The sequence below is a fragment of the Mastomys coucha genome, unplaced genomic scaffold (assembly GCF_008632895.1).
Source record: "Mastomys coucha isolate ucsf_1 unplaced genomic scaffold, UCSF_Mcou_1 pScaffold8, whole genome shotgun sequence".
In the NCBI taxonomy this organism is placed as follows: domain Eukaryota; kingdom Metazoa; phylum Chordata; class Mammalia; order Rodentia; family Muridae; genus Mastomys; species Mastomys coucha.
In genome coordinates, this window is record NW_022196914.1 from 23749851 (window position 1) to 23770908 (window position 21058).

General features: G+C 43.2%; 1 long non-coding RNA gene across 1 annotated transcript; it reads right to left on the bottom strand.

The window, feature by feature from the left end:
* Positions 1 to 542: 542 nt before the first annotated feature.
* On the bottom strand, positions 543 to 17462 carry LOC116083501. Its single transcript, XR_004115751.1, has 4 exons — positions 17404 to 17462; positions 14543 to 14618; positions 9410 to 9594; positions 543 to 597 (listed from the first exon to the last, which is right to left on the bottom strand). It is a non-coding gene; the product is annotated as an uncharacterized LOC116083501 (long non-coding RNA).
* Positions 17463 to 21058: the final 3596 nt, after the last annotated feature.

Consider the following 21058-nt stretch of genomic DNA (forward strand, 5'->3'; position numbering starts at 1 on the left):
GATTTATTTTAGTTAAGGACATATTTATCAGGCACAAATGTAAGGTAAGTACTCTAGTCCTGAGTTACAGTCCCAGACTAACAGAAAGCATTGGAGTAGTAGCTATTGTGGAATGGCTAAATGAAGCTAAGTGAACGACATATTTTCTCATGTGAGTATCTTTTCTTGGTTAAGAGAACACAAAGTCTGTAACAATGCATTGTATTCAGGAAAGCCGGTAGGAACAAACACTAGTCATCAGTCATCGTCTTACAGAATAGATGCCTTAACCTTACTACTATGTCGAATTGGAATTTTCTAACCTTCCCTTGACCTCTTTCAAAACTCCGGTGAGCTCCCTGTCTCCGGAGGGTTCTACCCATTCAACATTTTTAGATTCTGCTTGTGAAATGATGCAGAATTTCTCTGTAAATATTTAATAACTTGTTTAAAAGCTGCTGTTTTGTATTGTGAGCATCTCATTGTGGGAAGCATGTTAACACTGTCATTGTATAATTTATATATCATAAATACCTGCCATTTCTAATAAGTCTGCTTCAGCAAAAGTGAATGCTTGGTTCATTTTAATCTTCTCAATGACCCTCTGGTTTTCATTGTCTGTCAAAGGAAATAGAGACCCTGAAGTGGCAAATGAGGTGGATGCTAGACTCAACAAATGACTCTTAACCTAAATCAGCATACTATGAGATCACAAATGCTTTCCAAGTGTTATCGTTTAAGGGTGTGCTAGTTCATACTGGGCTCTTCTGCGTTGACAATTGCTTGCTTCAAAATTTCGCTGCTGCATCCTTTGCCTCTAATTTTCTCTTGGTGTGAAACTGTTGGTGCTAGAGCATTTAAAGTGATCAGGGGTGCTATTTTAGGTTTGGGTGGTGCTGGGGATCTAATCAAGGGCCTCAAACATTCTAGGACTCTTACAACTGAGCTACATTGCCAACTGTTGGATTTTGTTACTTCTGGTTTTGTTTTTGTTCTCTGGAGGTGTGTCTTATGTGTATCCCAAGCTAGTGTGTCTTACTGTGTAGCCCAGGCTAGTGTGTCTTACTGTGTACCCCAGGCTAGTGTATCTCACTGTGTAGCCCAAGCTAGTGTGTCTTACTGTGTAGCCCAGGCTAGTGTGTCTTACTGTGTACTCTAGGCTGCCCTCAGACTCTTTTTTTGTCCTGCCTCAACCTCCAGACAAGAACCTCCATGCACCACAAATGTTTCTTGTTCAACTTCAACAGTACAACAAAAGAGGCAACTTGATATATGTCTTTTTAACCTATCAAGTTTGCAAACTCTTCAGCTCCCAAAATATTGTTGAAAATTATGTTTATGGGCTGGTAAAAAGGCTATGTGGGTAGAGGCACTTAGTACTGTGCCTGAAGACCTGAGTTCAGTTTTTCAGGACTCACATGGTGGAAGAAGAGAACCAATTTCTGAAAGTTCTCCTCTGCCCTCCACGTATGCACTGTGGTATGTGTGCACTGCATGCACAGAATAGACAAAACCAACCAAATAAATAGATGTAATAAAAAGTTAAAGTGTATCTTTACAAATTAATGAGTGAAAAAATAGGTTTTTAAAGGGATACATTTCTATGAGTATACATAGAGTGCAAAATTAACAGCATACTACAAAGTATTGATATCATCTCTCACTAGTAACTTTAAAGGAGGATTTTAATTTTTTTCCTTTATTTAAAAACTTTCTTTAATTGCCAGGTGAAGTGGCTCATGCCTTTAATCTCTATAATCAGGAAGCAGAGATAGGTGGATTTCTCTGAGTTTGAGGCCTTCTTGGTGTACGTAGTGAGTTTTAGGACAGCCAGGCTATGGAGAGAAACCCTGTCTTTTTTTTTTTCTGTAATAAATTCATGTATATACAATTTTGTACCTAGAAAAAGTACAGAGAATAATGTTTCTAGATTGAAAAGACACCTCTCTAATCTCTGTGTTTAGGAATGGAGGCAAAAGGGGCTTAAGTTTTTGGTCAGCTTGGGAATCTTTGTTTTAAAAAACAAAAACAAATAAGAAACATAATATTGCTTCTAGAAATTTACATCACATGCCAGTATCTTGTGGTAAATACGATGGGTCACATCTTTGTAAACACTCTCTGCAATTCTTTGTCTCCCCAGCCAGGCAAGCAGCTCCTAGTTTACAAAAGTTGTAGGTGGGAAATGTTTGCAGGTCAGTGTGAAGAACATCGAGAGAGAAACAAAATCAGGGCTCAGTTGTTTTGTTGCCCACACAGCATCATGCCGTCATTGCTATTCCCTGTTAACACTGACCCTAAGCCAAGGTGGACAGGGACAAGATTTTGGCAGCCCTGGAGAATTATCATCAATACTGCAAAAGGCGTGTTTCTGTGGTTACAGACATCTAAGTAAAAATATAATGCATAAGGTGTCCTGTTGCTGAAAGCTGATCTCATAGAACTTAACCTTCCCCAGGGAGGGGAGACTCCTGTCTCCCTCACGTCTGGGTAATGGAATTCATGAAGCCGGTCTCAGAATCAGAGAGAAGAGCCTGCAAACATGGCTATTTCGAAGAACCGCATCTTCTTGGCTGCTTTAAGACCCCAGGAGGAAGCTCACCTGTTACATTTTCCCATTTTGTCATGCTTAGTTCTTTCCTGGATCGGGGCCACCCGGGAGTGTATTTATACCTCTATGCTGTTTGCTTTTGGCTTCGTGTCTTGTGGCCTTCAACAAACAGGTTTAAAAAAAAAAAGGTGGAACAGCTCTAGGTTACTTTATTTAGGAATGAAAACCAGCGGCTGAACTCGAGCGTAAATCATCTGCCAAGGATATTTTTATCTCCCGGATTGCTTCACCTCCAGGGAACCAGCCTGGGGAGCTGTGTGGCTGCTTTTGTCTGCTACAGCCAGGGCAGGCCCGGCCTCCAGCCCCGCCCCACCTGTGCTGTGAAGGACGAGTTGGATGACTGCGTGTTTTTCTTTTGCTTTCACTTCTCTCTAGAGAAAATACTTAGAAAGTGAGGCTGGAACGGGGAAGGTATTAACTACACTTGAGCAGTTCGGTTCAATTTAGCAAACACTTGTTAAGTGCCGACTGTGTTTAAAGTACAACAAGCTCATTCTGAAGATGGCTTCTCTCCTTCATTTTCTTTCCCTCCCTCCCTTCTGTTTTAGTAATTTCTCCATTCCTTTCTCCCTTTCTCTTTTTTCTCTCTCCCCCTCCCTCTTTCTCTCCCTCTCTTCATCCCTTCATCTTTACCTCCCTCTCCCCCTCCCTTCCCCATTTCCCCCTCCTTCTTCCTCCCTCCCCCTCCCTCCTTCACTCTGTCTTCCTTTCCTTCCCATTTTGCTTTTGTCATCTTATTTTTTCCTCTTTCCCTTTCTCTCTCCTCCTTCCTTCATTTCTTTGTCTCTCTTTCCTCGCTCTCTTCCTTCATATAGATTGTTTTTTCTTCTCTCTGTGTGTGCAGGATTACTTTGCATGCACATTATGCACAGCCAGAGTCCGCTTGTCTCTTCCTGTTGTGTTTCTGTAGTTTTAATTTGCATACGTGTGTAGTGGCAACAGTCTGTCTTTCTGTTTATCTCTTCCCCCCTTTGTCTCCTCTCTGTCTCTCTGTCTGTCTGTCTCTCTTTGTGTGTGAGCATGCATAGATTTACTTTGCATGTTTGTATATTGGCCAGAACCTCTCCTCTCTCTATGGAAATTTACTTTGCATGTATGTGTACTGGCCAGAGTGTGTGTGTGTGTGAGTGTGTGTTTGTCTGTGTCTGTGTGAGTGTGTGTGTATGTGTGTGTGGTGTGTGTGTGTGTTTCTTTCCTCTATTAGTCTACACCTTATATTTTGTGACTGGATTCCTCAAGGAGCCTGTAGCCCAGGGGTAGTTCAGGTAGGCAAGCTGATCTGAGAGCCTCTAGGCTCTTGCTGCCTCTTCCTGCTGCTGCTGGGTTTGGGTTTATAGATGTGAACCTCTGCCCTCCAGTTTTCCATGGGTACCAGGGGGTCTGAATTCACGTCCCTAGCTTGTGCAGCCAGCACTTTCCCCATTGACACATGCCTGCAGCCTGCACATGTTCTTATAAGCCCTTTTCTTAAGTTTCCTTCATGACTCCAACGCGCCTCAGAGGCTCACTATGAAACTAATGATATTTTACTTCACTTTCCTTTTAAATAAATAAGAAGCAGTTACGGAGCCTGCTTGCTGTTTATGACTAACTTACAGTGAGTCAGTCTTCAGGAGATGGGATTTGAAGTGGTATGGTACTTGTCAAACCCTGCATGAGGTATCTGTCCAGAGTTAATACTCTATATTGGCTTAATAGTGAAAGCTGGAGGTGAAAGCTACCCCAGACTGGGTAACAGTATTATGATGAAATTCCCACAGGCCAGCATTTCTGCCCTGAGATCAGAGGTGAAGGATCAGCTCTTTTCAACCAGCTTCCAGGTGGGGCCAGTAGGGTGAGACTGTGGGCCATGGGCTGAGTCTTCTGATAGCACCAACCACAGGATGTAGTCCTGGACTTCTGGACATAGGAACAAAATTAAAAATCTTCCTCTTGGAAGTCTGTGGTCTTAGTGGGTCATGTCTGAGCCTCCTGCTCTGGATGGGGATGCCCACTGACTGTTTATTCAGAAACACAAAACAAGGCCTACCTCTGAGAAAGAAACTGTCATTGACTGGAGAGTCTTCTCCCAGAGGACCAACTCAGGAACTGCACAGAGACTAGAGATCACCAAAGACCAGGCCTCTGTGTGTTACGCTGACAGTGCTGAGGAGATGCCTGAAGACGGGGCCTTGTCTATAGCCAGTAGTGGATCAGAAGGAGGCTGAGGCCCGAGCAGTCCAGCCAGCAAACATGGCCTCATGAGGAGCTGAGGCCCAGTGGAGACACGAGGAGGGCCCTCTGGAGGGAGGCAGCAGGCGAAGCTGCAGCAGTGGATAAGGATCTGGCAAGGGTTTCGAAGAACAGCAGTGAGAGGGAGGGAACCATGCCAAGTCCTGCAGTAAGCAGTGCTTTCTACTTAGAACAAAGACATCAGTACTGTAGCCAACAAGGCAGGTGCTGAGGAGACTCTAGCTCAGATCCCCACTGTGTTCCAGACCCACTCACTCCTATCCTTGCACTCACAAGCTGAAGTCTAACTTCCCAGTCCTCTGGTACCCCAAGATGCAACTGTATTTGGACATGGTGTCTTTTTAGAAAGAGATCAAATGAGGCTGTAAGCATGAGCCCTGGTCCTATCTGATTGCTCACCTTTGTAAAGAGAGATGATCAGAACATGGACACACACAGAATGAGGGAAGGATTGACCACATGAGGTCCTAGTGTGAAAATAGCCGTCTGTATGCCAAGGGGAGAGGCCTCAAATAAACCACCCTGCACACACCTTTGATCTTGCGGCTTCAGGTCTTCAAATCCATGGGAAGATTAGCTCCTATATTATATAGTTCAAGGCACCTCTTTTGGTAGGAAAAGGGATGAAAATTGCCATGTTGATAAACTTCCCTGAAGCCAAACTGCTGTTATTTGGTGATAAAGAGCCCCCAGGGTAGGGCTGCCTCCACATTGCTTGGATCTCAGAATAGCTCTGTGGTTTATCATTCTCAGCCTTCTCTCCCAACCTGCTCTCTCTGTATTTGGCAATAGAGGCCTTTAATTAGCTTGCTCAGAGTCCACCAGAGTAAGCTGCCTGTCACTGGTCTCTCCTTTGTCTTCCATATGGCCTGGTGTTCCTCAGGGTCCTCTATTCTTCCCCTTATAGGTAAGGGTGGCTGAGTTAGGACATCTAGCTTAGACCTAGACCGGTAGACAGTAGCAGATATTTAAACAAACAGCAAGGCAGCAATGTTAGGGGTATTTCTGTGCAGGTGTTGCAGCTCTGAAGTAGAGGCTTGCTTAGCATACACAAGGCTCAGTTCCACATTTCCTCCTCACCCGTAGAGAGTTTTTACTTTCAAATAAAAGCAACGTACATTCTTGAAACCCAGAGGGTACTCTGGTTATCCTTGCAACAGAGTAGATCAAACACAAACTCAGTGACTTAAAAATGGTAGTTGTCTTATTGCCTCCTGTTACTGAATGCCAGCTGCGTGGTCTTGGCTTGGGGAGTCTACCATGTAGCTCCTGGAGGCTGGAGTATCTGTGCCTGGCAGCCTAGCAGCCTAGCAGCTGGCTCTTCCCATTATCCATATAGCTTCATGTAGTTTCTTTTCAGGGAGTGCTCCTTACAGCAGGGTGGTGCTTCAGGCAGGGGCAGCTCTCAAGGTGGTTGAAAACTACAGGAAGTAATCTGCAGAGTGAGGTGGCAGCTGTGTCACTTTTGTTACCAGGCCATGAAAGTTACTTCTGGTCTACCATATTGGTTAAAGCAGTGGCAGGCTCCCTGTCTTAGTCCGTGTTCTATTGCTGTGAAGAGACACCATGACCAAGGAAACTCTTATACAAGAAAACATTTAGTTGGGGCTGGCTTACAGTTTTGGAGGGTGAGTTCATTGTCATCATGGTGGGTGTGAAGCAGACAATCATGGCTCTGGAGCAGTAGCTGAGAGATTTACATACATATCTACAGACAACAGAGAGTGGAGTTGATGGTGGGTGTGAGGAGGTGGAGGTAGGGTGGTGGGGGTGGAGGACCACCGTTTGGGCTTTTGAAACCTCCAAGCCTACTGTCAACAACAAACCTTCAACAAGGTCCCACCTCCTAATCCTGGTCAAACAGTTCATCAGCGGGGGCCGGGGAGGGAAGGGCTAAGCATGCAAACATGTGAGCCTGTGGAAGTCATTCTTATTGAAAAACCACACTATAACTTTTAAACAGGGCTGGCGGCCGTTTTCCTTCCCACCTAGTTTGCTTCCTGGTCTCATTCACCAAGCTTGAACTTTTTTCTACCCCTACCACATTTCATCTCAATGGAAGGAATATGTGGGATGAGACGAGTTTGGAGGTCTTTGTAACCCCAAATCACGGAATGAGCATGGGAACGAGGATCAGGGTTAGCAGTCATCTCTTGGATGAGCTTTCATCTGCTATTAGTCCTTATCCACTGTCTTGGTTAGGTTTGTATTGCTGGGAAGAGACACCATGACCATAAAGGAAGACATTTAATTGGGTCTGGTTTACAGTTCAGAGGTTTACTACATTATTGCCATGGTTGGGAGGCATGGCAGTGTGTGGGCCGATATGGTGCTGGAGAAGTTGCTGAGAGTTCTACGTCCAGATCAACAGACATCAGAAAGTGTAAATCACATTAGGCCTGGCTTGAGCATTTGAGGCTTCACAGCCCAGCTTCCAGTGCTATACCTCCTTCAACAAAACCACACGTACTCCAACAAAGCCACACTTCTAAGAGTGGCAATCCCTATGTGTCTATAGGGGCCATTTTTTTATTCAAATCACCACACCCACCAGAGTGTTGCTCACAGTAAAGGAAGATTCTGTGAGTTCAAGTCAATATGAATGATGACTATGAAGAAAGTTTATAAAGACTGAAATTCTGACCACTGTCACCACCCAATATTTGTGGGGAGGGGGACAGGGAAATTGATGGTTGTGAGGGAGAAAGGCTCTAGAATTTCACATATAATTCTATTTTTTTCAGATGTATAATCTGTGGATTAAGAGGTAATTTGTAGAACTAGACAAGTTAGATTAACACACTGTCATTAAGACAAAAAAGAGAACAGTGGGTGGAATGTGCTGCTGTATTGGATTGCTGTCACAAGGGCTGTGGAAATGCCACAGTCAGTCAAATACACCTCTATGTTTGCAAGCACCCAGGTGCTGTACCAGTTGCAAATTTTATTTTTAAAATGATCTTATTTATCACAACTGACATCTATGGGCCGAAGAGATGCTCAATAGTTAAGAATGCTTGATGCTCAAGAATAGAGCTCCGTTTCCAGCAACCACAGGGGCAGCTAACAATCACCTTGAATTCTACCCTCAAGAGATCTGACATACTAGTCAGATGTCCACAGGTATGTTTACATACATATACATACATATAAGAGAGCAACATAAATGAAAAAATCCAAACCAGACATTTATTGCTTGCTTTTAGTTACTATCACATTTCTCTGTTTCTTGAGAAGGGATCTCATGTAGCCCAGGCTAGTCTTGAACTTACTATATAGCTGAGGATGACTTTGAACTCTTGATTTCCTACTTCCACTTCCCAAGTGCTCTTACAGGTGGTGTGTGTGTGTGTCTGTGTGTGTGTGTGTGTGTGTGTGTGTGCCATCTCTTTATTTTTTACATTCTTTTTTGGTGACCCTCCTGCCTCTGTTGTTAGACTACTAGGAGTGTAGATTTGTACCATCATGCCTGACGTATGCTTTGTGATTTAAAACAGTTTTATTCTAAACACAACTCAGTAACCCTTGCCCAGTAACCTTTGCCTCATGTGTCATTTTCTTTTTGTGAACATGTAAATTTATCAGCTATTTTTTATTTCTCTTAAGTTCATGTGTTTTGAAGGACTACATTAAGAAACTAAAGGTAGAATAAATTAAACAAATAATAAAAGGACATTTTTGAAACACGAGGATAATTTCATTGTCATGTAAGAGAAAAACAACACAGTGGGAAACAGAGAATATTGACAGCTGCCAGAGGAGGGAGATGGAGAAGAGGAGGGGAAATCACCTTTAGAGCTGGAGGCCAGGAACCAGGCAGGCTCAGCTATCTAATCTGTGAGAAGCTGAATTTAGGAGGTGGAGAAAGTTTCCATGGGGGAGTATGAGGATGCCCTGATTTAAGACGCAGGCCAGGGAAATCGGAAAGGAAAAGAAAGCATGGTAGTAGTTTGAGTTAGAGTTCAGGAACGTGAGGCTTAGACATGAATGTCCAGCATCAGGGAAATGCTTCTGTCACACTAACGCAAGTTCCTCATCACAGGGATAATTATTCCTCTCCTTTTTAAAAAAGAGTAAATTTGAACTCTTCTGTCTGTCTGATCAACATCATAAATTTTAGCTGTAATAAACAAGTCTTACTCACTCTATAAAAATAAATGCTCAAATTGCTCAGTAGAAAGCATTCGCTAATACAGACTTGTCTATAGGAATAGTATCTTGATGATAAGTGTGGTTTATAAAACACTAACGGTTAAACTCGTATCTTTTGGTCAGATCAACCCAGTAAGCTTGCTCGATCTCTTTACCGCCTTGAAGTAAAATCCAGTCAAACTGCTTTTGTTTTCCAACTTTCAGTATTATCAACTCTAAAGTATGCTTATATGTTTAATTTTAATTTTATAAACATAAAAATATATTAGTCGAGAAAACTCTTAAGCCTGTGATATTTTAAATTTGTACATGTCAGAAGATAAATCCACACACCTGTCTGCAGCGAGCACCTGAAATTTCCTTTCTCAAATTATTTCTTTTTTAGCTGATGTTCTTTTCAGCATCGCATTGATGGACAAAGAAATTAAAACTCACCTCAGTATGTAGGTGTGGCGTGGGTTCGTCGCTTACTTGCTGGTGGGTTTGATATTGCCAGATGTCTCTGAAGGGCCAAGTGGGCGGCATGCCTGCTTTACATGGGCACACTTGGCAGTCTGTTTCTTCTGATTTAACACACTGATGCCATCCATTTGAGATGCACAGTATCTTTAAAAAGTTACCTAATCAGGGGAAGGCATTGTTATTAGTTTTCTAAAGCTACAATAGCAAAGTGCTACAAACTAGGTACCTTTTTGACAGAAATCTGTACTCCTGTAAGTCTGAGAAGTCGGAATGAAGGTGTCAGCAAAGGGCATACCTTTTCTGGGAGCTCGTTCAGTGTCTCTCCCTGGCTTCTGGTGGCCCTCTGTGGAGGTTTGGTGCACACCTCGCTTCCTGTCCTGGTGGCCGTGGGTGTTTGGAGGATGGTAGCTGCATCATTCCAGTCATGTGATTGACTTCTTCCCTTGTGCCTCCTCATCCCCATCCCTCAGTGCATGTCTATCTGCATATTTCCATTCTATGATATTACTCATATTAGAATTGAGCCCACCCTGATAACTTTTTTTAAAATTTTTATTAGATATTTTCTTTATTTACATGTAAATTTCTCCCTTCCCAGTTTCCCCTCTAAGAAACAAAGAAACAAACAAAAACAACAAAAACAAACCCCAGTTGCCTCCCCACTCCCCATGCCTGCCACCCCACCCTCTCCACTTATTGGCCCTGGAATTCCCCCACACTGGGGCACAGAACCTTCACAGGGCTGAGGTCCTCTCCTCCCATTGATGATTGAATTTGCAATCCTCCACTATACACGCGCTGCCAGAACTATCAGTCCTACCATGTGCAGACCTTGGTTGGTGGTTGAGACTCTGGGAGCTCTGAGGTTACTAGTAAGTTCATATTGTTGTTCGTCCTAAGGGGCTGCAAACCCCTCAGCTCCATTGGTCCTTTCTCTAACTCCTTCACTGGGGATCCTGTACTCAGTTCAATGGAAGGCTGTGAGCCTCTACATCTGTATTAGTCAGGTGCTGTCAGAGTCTCTCAGGAGATAACTATATTTAGGCTGGCTTGTCTTTCCTTCAGTCTCTGCTCCATAGTTAATCTCTGCCACTTCTTCCATGGGTACTTGGTTCCCCCTTTTAAGAAGGAATGAAATGTCCACCTTTGGTCTTCCTTCTTCTTGAGTTCCTTGTGGTTTGTGGGTTGTTCTTGTACTCCAAACTTCTGAGCTAATAACCACTTATCAGAGAGTGCATACCGTGTTTGTTCTTTTGTAATTGGGTTACCTCACTCAGGATGATATTCTCCAGATCCATCCATTTACCTAAGAATTTCATAAATTTATTGTTTTTAGTAGCTGAGTAGTACTCCATTGTGTAGATGTACCACAATTTCTGTATCCACTCCTCTGTTGAGGGACATCTGGGTTGTTTCCAGGTTCTGGCTATTATAAATAAGGCTGCTATGAACATGGTGGAGCATGTGTCCTTCTTACATGTTGCAGTATCTTTTGGGTATATGCCCAGGAGTGGTATAGCTGGGTCCTCTGGTAGAACTATGTCCAATTTCCGGAGGAACCGCCAAACTGATTTCCAGAGTGGTTGTACCAGTTTGCAATCCCACCAACAATGAAGTAATGTTCCTCTTTCTCCACAACCTCTCCAGCATCTGCTGTCACCTGAGTTTTTTATCCTAGCTATTCTGACAGGTGTGACCATCCTGATAACTTTATTACAATGTTGTTAGTCTGCAAGACGTGTTTTCCAAATAAGATAACCTCAAATCCTGGGCTTTAGGAATTCAATATCTTTTTTGAGGTAATAAATTCAACCCACAAGAAGAGTATAACTCATAAGCTTCTTAACAATAATTTTCTCCTCTGTATTTTTTTTTTTGCCTTAAAATCTGTTGGGAATTATTTTTAACATGAAAAACAACAACCACAAAGCTGGTACAGGGTGCATACCTTCAATCCCAGTACTCAAGAGGCCATCCCTGCCCACAAAACTGGACATGGTGGCACATGTTTGGAATCTAAGCACATGAGAAGTCAGCTACACCCACTCACTAACTGTCTTACTCAATACAACCATTACAACAGTTTTTTTTTTTTTAACTAGCATCTCATAAACCTGCTACAAACCTAGTTTTTCATGTATATAATGGAACTGTTATCATAGTTATAAGATAGTCGAACAGACCAACAATAAACATAAAATGGAAAGTCCTTAATCAATGTTATTCCCTTTTCCAGTTCAGAATGGGCAGGCTCTAAGTTGGGTTCACAGTGAAGCTTGGGGTTCAGGGAGAGCCCCGGTAGTGTGCTCCATGGACACATGTTTTCACAGAATTGGTTAAAGAAGGGTGCTATGGATTCAAAACTCATGTTGGATTTAATGCCCAATGCATTGGGTGGGGCCTCTGGGAAGTGAGCAGGTAACAATGATGAGATTAGTGTCTTTATAAAAGGCTTGAAGAAGTCTGCTGCCCCTTCTATTTCACCATCTAAGGATGTAGCAGCAGATGCATATTTAGAGCAAAGTGAGAGATTCCCAGACTCAAAAGCTACCTGGAGCTTGGATTCCATAGCCACCAAAACGATGAAGTACATTTTTAACATTTCCTTTTCTTTTCTTTTCTCTTCTTTTCTTTTTGTTTTTGTTTTTGTTTTTGTTTTGTTTTGTTTTGTTTTGTTTTGTTTTGAGATAGGGTTTCTCTGTGTAACTCTGGCTATATTGAACTTCTTCTGTAGACCAGAATGGCCTCAAACTCAAGAGATCTGCCTGCCTTCGTCTCCCAAGTGCAGGGATTGAAGGGGCGCATCACCGTTACACAGCTCACTTGTAACATTTCTAACACTGCCCAATATAAGACATTTTCTTAGAGAATCACTAAAGGACCAAGACACGAGGCATGTCCATCATACTGTCTCTTCCTATGCTGACTTCCCTTTACTGTTTTCCCCTGTGTGGAACAGTGATGGTAGTCATAGACCTTTCAGGCTCAGCCAAGAAAGAGAATTCTATTTTGGGTTTGTGGGATATATTTAGATGTTTCACACACACACAAAATGTATTTGTAGATGCGTTTCTCTGTTCTGCTATAATCATACATCCAGAGACTTAATCTGAAGGTCCATGGCTAAGGTCTTATTCCTGTGACTGTGCGCTTATACACAGCATCTAGGTTTTTGTTCCGTGAAAGACAGACTGTCTTAGTTAAGGTTACTGTTGCTGTGATAAAACAGCATGACCAGAGCAAGTTTGAGGGGAAAGGATTTATTTGACTTCCATATCACCGTTCATCAATGAAGGAAATCAGGACAGGAACCGAAACAGGGCAAGGTGTTGCTTGTGTCCTGGACTACTCACTGCGCAACCCTACCTGCCCTTGGGGGTGGGAGGTGAGGTAGCCTAGAAACAATGACATAGATACCAGGAGCAGGTGAGAATGCTGCAAGCTCCTTTAATACTCCATCCACAGCCCATTGGTCCCAAGAAAGCATCTCTTCTAAATAACAGTTTCCCTGATTGGCTGGCATTGTCTGTGTCAGCAATCCTTGGTCTCTCAGGCAGTCTTCAATTAGGTCCTCCTGCAGGAGGTGCCTTTGCATTTGTGCAAGCCTCCCCCCCACCCACCCCCAGCATTTACATTGAGGTGACCTGACCAGAGCTGTTCCTCCTACAGGCAGGAGCTGACAGTGCCATGAAGGAATGCTGCTCACTGCTCATTATGGCTTGCTCAGGTTGCTTTCTTATACAATCCAGGACCACCAGCCCAGGGATGGCCCTACCCACAATGCACTGGGCCCTCCCCCATCAATCACTAATTAAGAAAATGCCCTACAAACTTGCCTGCAGCCTGATCTTACGGAGGCATTTTCTTGGTTGAGGTTCCCTCCTCTCAGATGACTCTAGCTTGTGTCAAGTTAACATAAAAATACTCAGCCCATAGACTAACTTATTTATTATATAATTTTTTTGAGAATTTTGTATGTATGGTCAATGAACTATGATTATATCCTGTCCCCATTTACCCTTGTAACTTCTGTATTCCTTCAACATGTACCAAAACATCTCGTCTTCTTTCTTTTTAGATTTGTTTTTATTACTTTTAATTGTGTGATCATATGCGATCGCTTGTGCATGTGCTCCTGTGCGCATGTGTGCACGCACACGTGTGTGTGTGTGTGTGTGTGTGTGTGTGTGTGTGTGTGTGTTTGTGTGTGTGCTGTGAGCAGAATTCTGTAGGTGCTGGGAACTGAACTCAGTTCCTCTGCAAGACCAGTGTGTACCACTAACTGCTGTGCCATCTCTTTAGCCCTTTTTTTTTTCCTATTATAAGTCATCAATCCAGTTACTGCTGTCCATATGTATATGGGTATGGGTTCACTCCCTGGAGCCTAGGAAACCTACCAGTGACCCCTCTTTCAAAGATGAATGCTTCTTCCTCCTCCAGCAGCTAGCAGCTGCCAATAGCTCCTTAGTGGTGAATGGGCCTGGAAAACACCTTCCCCTTCTATGCTAGACATTTGGCTGGCTAGATCTCGTGTAGGTCTTGTGCTCATAACCAGCTAACCACAGATACTGTGAGTTCACAAGCTCGATAGCCGTTTAGAGAGACTGGTTTTTAAGTAGTTTATGGGCAACTTTTTCAGTCATTAGATGTGACCGGAGGAGCGGAAAATTGGATTCTCATTGATCAAAATTGGAGATCTTCTCCTTTAAGACTATTCTTATGATTTGTTTTTAATAATCCCCATTTATATTTTTGTGTGTAGGTATGTACATGAGCGTGCAGGTATATGTGGAGGGGCAGAAGAGAATTTTTGATCCCTTGGAGCTTGAGTTACCTAAAATGGTCCTCTGCAAGAAGAGTATGTGCTCTTAAGCCTGGAGACACCTCTCAGCCCCAAGACTATTCCTCATAATGTAACTACACCATTATAGACATGCTGCTATGGTTGGGTGGGACCCCAAAAGCTCATACACTGGAAACTTGGTCTCCAGTGGGGAGTGTTAAGGTGATACAACCATTGAGAGTTGGGGGTCTAGAGAGACATAAGCATGAGGGACTGGGTTCAATCCCCATGTCCCTGTGAAAATCGGGCATGAAGATGCTTACCTGCAACCTCAGTGCTAAGGAGGCAGCACTGAGTGATTCTTTCACCAGACAGCCTAGCTCAATTCAGTAGGAAACTCTGTCTCAAAAAAGAAAAAAAAAATCAGTATATAATTGAGCAACACAGCAAACCCAGCCTGTGTCCTCTATATGCACATGTAAGGATGCTCATACCTACATCCTCACATATGTATGCCCTTACACAAACACACACACACACACACACACAAATTAAAGAGATAAATGATGAGGGTCTTAGCTTTTGAAAAGGTTTAGCCTTCTCACTGGGAATACCACTATGGTAATCAGTACTGAAAACCACAAGCAAGTCAAAACCAGCTGAGAACAAATTGTCCTGGTTATCATGGCATGAACACACAGGAGGGATCAGTGAGTGGTGAAGCCTCACACTGGTCTCTGTCAGAGATGGTGGGTCGTGTCTGTGAAGCTTCGTGCCGGTAAGCTCCTGAGTGTGGTCCTATGGCCTGCATGGATCCCGGTTCTCAGCAGCCCCTACGTGATGGACAGCTGCTACTGAAGGTGAACTATGGCAGAGACCCCAAGCAGCTGTTATCACTGACCCTAAGCAAGCAGCCAGCCAGCCATGTGACAGAACATTGACAGGCAAAGGCAGTAATGGCAGCAGACAGACAATTAGGGGAGCAGCCATTTGAATGCTTCTCTGGCGCAGGAAGGGAGAGGTGGGCGAGGGGCTCTCAGACCAAGGTCTGCCATAGTTAGCCAAGTGTAGTTTCCTTGCCCTTTAAATGCATCTGCATAGGAGACCCTGTCCACCTGTGGTCTGACTCCTTGACAATCAGTAAGACCACTTTGCTTTCCTGTTCTATCAGGGATGGTCATATGCAGCTGTTGTGCCAGTGGCTAGCCATTGTTTTGCATTTGAGTGCAGTCAGTCATGTCTAACAGGGTTTGAATGTTTTGTGTGTGTTCTTCATGTTGTGACTATTTTTGCTGGGGTCTTATTTTAAGTCGTCTGTAGTCATTTTTTTGGTTCATCACAAAATGACGCCATGACTTGTCTGGAAATGTCAATGTCACTGATGACTTGGAAGGCACTATTTATTTTGGAAGAAAGTTATCCTTGGATGTGGAGGAGATCTTGGGGCATGTAACTAGATGTAAGAGATAGGAGCTGAGGGGTAGCGTGACAAAAGAAGAATGGCTTCCTGAAGCTTTTTGGGGTTGGGCAGTAGTGGCTAAATGGTAGGGGGGTAAATGGAGGGATCTGGGCACAGGATAGGAAGGACAGCTTGGGCTTAGTGCATGAATGATGAGAGACCCAGGGGAGGATCCCCCAGGACTGAGGTGAGCAGGAGGTAGCCCGAGAGTGGGGACATGTAACTCACTTGGGCATTGTTTTCTCCCTTTGAACTTCTGAGGAGATGCCTTCCTTCCAAGGCCCTTTGCCATTCTTGTGAGATTTGGGCAATGGGCTGTATTGTATACCCCGCATCCCAGGTGCAGCACATGAGAGCTAGAGGAGCTCTTGAGCCTCTTGGTCTCCAGGATCTGATCTTGTTTTGCAAGGGATTAATGTGGCTCTCAAGAGGCTCAGAAGGAAAAGCTTAGGGTTCCACATCATTCTGCATGCAGCAAGGCGGATCCCAGAGTCACTCAAGAAGAAATCTGTTTTCCTATTCATGTTTCTGCTCCTTGTGGGTTGTTTCCTGAAGATGCTCTACAGGATTCACTTCGTGTTCTTCTACTCCCTGGGAAAACACTTGTTTCTGTCCATATCAGTGGTAAGAATCCTGTGCAAATAAAAACCTTCCTGACCCAATTCTTTCACGACTCTAAATGCTATGCGATCTATATTTGGTTATATTTACAATCGATAATACAGGTGCCAGAGTATTGATTTTCTTTGTGCTCAGAGAATTGATTTCAGAACCTTTGTGTATAAACAAAGCCTTTTGCCCAGGCTTGTATAGACCAAGGCAGTTTAAAGTGAAAAACTACCCAGTCAATTCATTTACCTTGAAAATATGTTCCACCTGCTTAAAGAGAAAATTTAGAGCATAATAAAGACACCGGGTATTTAACTCCTTTCCTAACGTGTGTTGGCATCTGCCTCATAATCACACTTGTTCATTAACTTCATGATGGTTTTAGAATCTAATTTTATCCTAGCTGGAATTCTCCATTTCTTGTATAAGCTAAGCATGCACACACAAGGCTCACTCAGGAAGAAGGGGTCCTACAGGCCCCGTGGAGGACATTTATCATGCTCTGTGTTTGTGACATCCTATTGCCTGGCCATTGAATTGCATCTAATACCTGCAGAAATGCTTTTAGGGTGCTAATGGATAACAGAAATAGATTTCCACTTCTCAAAAAAGGAGCTTTGGTGTTTCTGGGACTAATTAAAGTACCTGGAGGAGTAAATGGGTCATTGCCCAGCCATCTCCTTACTCCACTGGTTTATAATGAAGGAAACTACTTAAGCTTTACTGTGGGGCTTTTAATTATGTCCTGGCAGCTATGCAGATGTATACCCAGTAAGCTAATGGTTTAAATCTTATTATAAAGATTTTTAAAAGGTCAATAATATATTTTCACCTTCTTGACCTCCTTTTAGTCTTAGGAAACGGTAATGTTGCTGAGAGTGGATACAGTCACTTCAAAGGCCTTCATGCCATATGTTGCATCTGTACAGCTCCATCATAGGAAATCTCCTGGATAGGAATGTGTTCTTGGTGCGCTTTCTTCCTTTCAGTATATATGTATATGTGTGTATGTGTATATGTGTATGCGTGTTTGTTGCAAATGCATTTGTTTGTTGATAATTCGTGTGAATGAGTATGTTTGGTGTGTGTGTGTGTGTGTGTGTGTGAAAAGCCTACCTTGAGCTCCATGTTCCTCTTGATGAATGTTTTACTTTATCTGCATTAACTCTCCTGCATTTAGGTTGTGCTTTATTGGTGACAAGCTGATTCTAATTATCTTGTAGCAATAGGAAACTCCTGGGACAAGAGAGAAACGACACATCATCTGTATTCCTTATTTTGTGTAGAAGAGTTCATAGTGGAACTAAAAATTATGTGTAGGTTGCACATAATTTATAATAAGCACTTCCTATTGAATTCTAGGCTCTGGTGACTGTAGTGTGTCCTATGTGGGCCAGGATTACTTCAGATGCAGAAAAGAAGTAGAGGAGGTACACTAGGGCCAGGGTGGCACCATGACACCACAGCATAGGTAGTAATGATGCTGAGAAGAGAGGAAGGAGAGAGATGCAGAACTGTCAAGAAATAAGACCTCCCCCCCCACACACACATTGGGCTGCTTAGGCTAGCCCCAATAAGAGAAATGCACCCAGTCTTGCAGCAATTTGATATGCAGCAACTTGATGTGGGAGGCATCCCCTTTTCTGAAGAGAAAGAGAGAGCAGAAGATGGGGGAGCAGATGTGAGGGAAGGACTGGAAAGAGGAGAGGGAGGGAAACTGCAATTGGGATGTAAAATAAATAAATAAATAAGCAAATAAATAAATAAAAATAAAAATTTTTAAATGAAAAAATTAAATTTAAAAAACACTTATGTGTTCTTGCAGTGTCTGTATCTTCTTGTCTCTCTTTTTGAAGGATGCTTTGTTTGTGCCCAAGGTTTCCCTGTAGGCAGAGATGGCCAGCTCATAACTTAAGGAGCTCTCATGTTTGCAGCCACGGAAAACTTGCCTTTATTCTTAGCTCCAATCCTGAATTGCAGGGATTTGTCTAGCTTGGTCACATGTTTTCCTCTGATCTGTTCAGATTTGTGGGATGAGAAAGCTGGCTATGGTACTCTGTAACCTATGAGGGGAAATTATAAGGAATGAAAGGAGAGCACAGAACTTTGGCTAGTATACCCACTGTGGTGGTTTGAATGAGAATGGTCTCCAATGGCTCAGGTGTTTGAATGGTTGGTCCCCTGTAAGTGCAACTGTTTGGGAAGGATTAGGAGGTGTGTCACAGGGAGTGGACTTTGAGGCTTCAAAAGCTTGTGGTAGGCCCAGTCTCGCTCTCTCCCTACCTATATCCTTTGGATCAAATGTAAGCTGTCAGCTACTACTCCAGGAAGATGCTGGCCTGCCTACTGCTTTGCTCCCCACCATGATGATAATGAACTAACTCTCTGAAACTGTAAGCAAGCCTCCAATTTTGCTTTCTTTCAAAAGTTGTCCAGTCATGGTGTCCTCACGGCAATAGAAGAATAACTAAGACACACATTGACACTGCTTTTATTCAGGTGGACATCCTGATGGTGACAGGGTTGTATGAATTACCTAATTGCTAGTGGCCTACCAAACTCTGATCACAGAAAAGCATTCTCTGGGTGAGGTTCTAGAACGTTCCCTGTCAGGGTCAGGGTTCAAGTGCTGTACAACTTAACATATATTTTAATTTCAGGAGGTTATTGATCTGACATGGGTCTTGTGGGGCTAAGATTGGGCCTGCACGAGCTGCATAGTTCTTCCTTGAGACTCAGGGGAGGATCTATTTCCTGCTTTTTTCAGAGCCCAGAAGCCACTGAGTTCCCTGGGTCTCATCAAGGACAGCAGCCTTGTGTTGTCTTTGTTTATACTTAGTATGCCTTTCACTGGCCCTTTCTTGTCTCTCTCTTTTTCTCTTATAAAGACCCCCCCCACAATTACTCTGAGCTCATCTAGATAATCTAGAACATTCTTTTCATGTTGACACCAGTTGATGAGCAATTTTACTTCTACCTTCAACTTAAATCTTCTATGTGATGGGACATACCTGCAGTTTCTGGGAGTTGGGACAAAGTGCTCCAGCCAGGCGGTGGTGGTGCACTCCTTTAATCCCAGCACTTGGGAGGCAGAGGCAGGCAGATTTCTGAGTTCGAGGCCAGCCTGGTCTACAGAGTGAGTTCCAGGATAGCCAAGGCTACACAGAGAAACCCTGTCTCGAAAAATTAAAAAAAAAAAAAAAAAAAGACAAAGTACTCCTGAAACCCATTACTGTATTTCATACTACAGGTACCTGTTGATACCAGAAATCTGCCTCTGAAAGTGTCCTGAGGGTTTGAGACGGATGTCAGCTCATAGGATTTCAGGCTTGCCATCTTCTGCAAAACCTTCGCTGGTTTCCTTGAAAGTAGTTTTTGATGGCTTTTTTCCCCTTTCAATGATATACAGAATGATCTAGAGGAAGCCTGGAGATGTATTATTCCCATAGCCCAGAGCTATGAAAATATGGTTCAGAACCCTGGTGCAGCCTCAGAACCTCTTAGGGGATCCTTGAGGTACAAACTGTGGTCAAACCTACATGACACCTCCCTAGGAAGCTTTACCAGTGCTTTGATGGTTGACGAAGGAATGTGTTTGTGTGTCCTTGTATTTTCAATGTGTCTGTTTTAACCTCTGTATAGTAAGTATCAATAGTTATAAATCCATGCACATAAATGTATTTTAGCACCTACGTCAAATTTTAGGAGCAAGAAATGTTCTGAGATCTAAAATATTGGGACCATTGTCTCAGTGTTTAATAACCTCAGCCTGCAGGCTTGTGTGGGGGCTAGAAGGTTGGGACATTGCCTATAGGGATGTAGTCACCTATAAGCTCAGTTAAAGAAAAATAAGTTGTACTTTGGAAGGTTCCATTGGTCCTGAATTCACCAAGGTTGAGCCCTTGTGTCTACTCTGATGTTGTCCTCAAACCCCGGTTCTGTTAGAGTTTTCTAAAAAAAAATAAAAAATAAAAAAATTGTATTCATTCACTGAAAATTTCATAGAATCTATTTTGATTACATTCACCTCAGCACCTCCCCTTACTTCAGTCAGATCGCTCCCAACTTCGTACTCCAATATCTTCATATGCTTCAAGTTGCAGGGCATTATACAGGAATGTGGTCCATCTACCAGGAGCATTGCTCCTAAAGAAACTGACTCTCCCTTCACTAGACGCCATCAACTATCCATTTCCTTTTCCCATGTCCTTCCCAACCCTTGTTAGAGTGTGTGTGAACATGAGCATGAGCTGGGAATCAGACAAACTCTAAGTTGTTGAGCTCTTGGTGCAGTAGTTAGAGGTTGGTTCCCCCCCCCTCTACTCCACTTATACCAAATAATCCACAGACATACCAGCTAGGCTTATGCATTGATGCCTAGTTCACAGGAAATGGACACACTAGTTAGGCTTATGCATGGATGCCTAGTCCACAGAAAATGGAGATTGCAGAGGCATTTCAAATTCACTGAGAAATGTAAAGATAAGGGTGGGATGCTGGACCGACCCCTAAAGACTGTGCCCACCATGAGTCTTCACCACAGTTGCCCTCCTACAGAGGGGCGTGGTCTGCTACTTTGTCTCTACCCTGTGCAGAAGGACAGTCAGCGCACTCTCCTAAGTACAGGTGTGCCTTTCTGTACATTTTTTCCAAAGCCTAAATAAAGATGGCGTAAGATGATCACAGAGAGATTAAGACAATGGATCTTGGATCAAGAGGCTAACAAATAATCCTTGTCAAAAACCAAATCAGATCAAGTTAGGAAAAAATC